The sequence below is a fragment of the Loa loa genome (assembly GCF_000183805.2).
Source record: "Loa loa unplaced genomic scaffold supercont3.486, whole genome shotgun sequence".
In the NCBI taxonomy this organism is placed as follows: Eukaryota; Metazoa; Nematoda; class Chromadorea; order Rhabditida; family Onchocercidae; genus Loa; species Loa loa.
Window position 1 is genome coordinate 1 of NW_018108666.1, and position 2,052 is coordinate 2,052.

A 2,052-nucleotide genomic window follows, 5' to 3' on the forward strand; every position below is an offset into this window, starting at 1 on the left:
ACAAATTTAGCAGAGTTTTTAGCATTTTATTTACCTGGAATGAATGCACGTGAAAATATGTTACGAAATACGTGTGACCGTAGAGTGTAGGAAAAATTGAAAGTAAAGGTTTTTGATTTGGAAGGGTTTGATTTGGAAGGGTTTGTTCTTAGGCACAGACGAATATTTTGCGAAGGTATTCCTCGTTCGGTTTAGGAGGAAGTTATTTATTTGCAGCGGATAGTAGTAAAATTTTTATCGAAGAGAGTAGAGGATACAATGTACGTTACAGTACTTGGCTGAGTATTTGAAAAGGAAAATGATGTAGTTATAGCCTTGAGTATACAAACAATTTTAATTAACACAGTGGGCATATTTGGGGGGTGTGGTTTAGAACAAGCATTACATTATATTTTGCTTTGGATAAAGAAAAACTGTCAAAATCCGGTCACAACAAAAGGCTCTGTATGCAACATCAACCATATTGCAATTAAGATCGGTTCTTAGACAAAGAAATTTACTCAAATAAAAACTCAATAAAGGCTTATCTAAAAATGTGCATTCCAGGTCCAAAGGAAGGAAATCCGCTGTTGGGACATACTTTGAAAGACGCTTCATTGGGTCAACAAAACCACTCGGACAATGAGTCACTTTCTTATACCTGATCGTCATCAACTTGTTGGATAAGATTGATGTATAACAAATTTGTGCTAAAGAATTATATCTTTTACTTTTAAAGCGAATACAAAATATGACGAAAAAAAATCATCAGCTTTCGATGAGATGCTAAAGATTTAGTGCAAAGAAGTTTTGAAATACGATAACTTCTAGCACAAAAGGAAGCTATCCAACAAATTATGTATGTTGTTATGTTTTGCTGTTCATGAAATGTCTATCATAAAAATTTGAATAACAACAAAAAAATTAACCACGGATTTCCATAATTTGTTGAAAAGCACTAATTGAGAAGATAATGGCAATATTTTAATATTTTTTATTTTTTTACTTTTTTTAATATTTTTTATCAATAATATTTTTTGGCTACCTGTGATCGAAATTTCAATTGTATGGCTGTCAAAATGTGGAAAGAAAATGTCATTCTCTCTTTTTTTCTTTTTTCCCTCTCTTGCCGTTTATAAATTTTATTGCAAAGAAAAGAAACTTCGTCATAAAAAATAATTTTCTTTTTTGTCTACGAATCATCTCAGGCTTTCACATGAAAAGATTTTTCATTGGAACTTTAGCACATTTATGGGTAGTTGTATTTCTTGACAAAATTTCAAAAATATCAAAAATATGTTTAGCCAGTTTTGATAAATGCTTTGATGAAGTGATTTGTCTGCTACAATAATAAACAATTATGCTTAAAGCTTGCTTGTACAAATCTGATATCATTAGTGAATCTTCCACCAGAGAATTAATTTTTCATTCTGGATTGTTGTCGGTTAGAGCTGCACCAGTTATTTTGCCTGATTAATTAGACGATAAGCTTGGCAATAGATTGTGTCGCATTAAATACAATGTGAATCATGCTTTTTTAAATATCCGAAATGCACCAATCATCTTCTGTCTGCGAAACTGCTAAAAAAATGTTGTGAGTTGCTTTAATTAGAATTCATATTATCAAATAAATATTTTGATACCTAAATTGATAAATCATTTACTCATCACATGCATTTGTCGGAATATTTTAAAAAAGTTAAGTGCAAATGTCGAAATTTTGTAAAGAACTTCAAATCTACCAGTTAAGCCAATCTGTCTGGAAAGTTAAACCACTCCCACTGTAAAAGGAGCTAGGATCAATCATCCGGACGATCAGTTACTAAATCCAAAAAGCTCGAGCAGTCACTTGATCCGATAGCTCGCTCAATCACTCAGTTGGGCAGCTTGCGCAAGCACTCAAGACGACATACAGTCGGGCACTCAATTCTGCAGTGGTCAGTTGCAGAAAAGCAAGACAGTTGAACAGAATAAGCAAAAAGACCTTTTTAGTATCATTTTGTGCGAAAAATTAAAATAAAAGCTTTTGGTTTGTCGGGTTTGATTCGGAAGGCACAGACGGATATTCTGAGA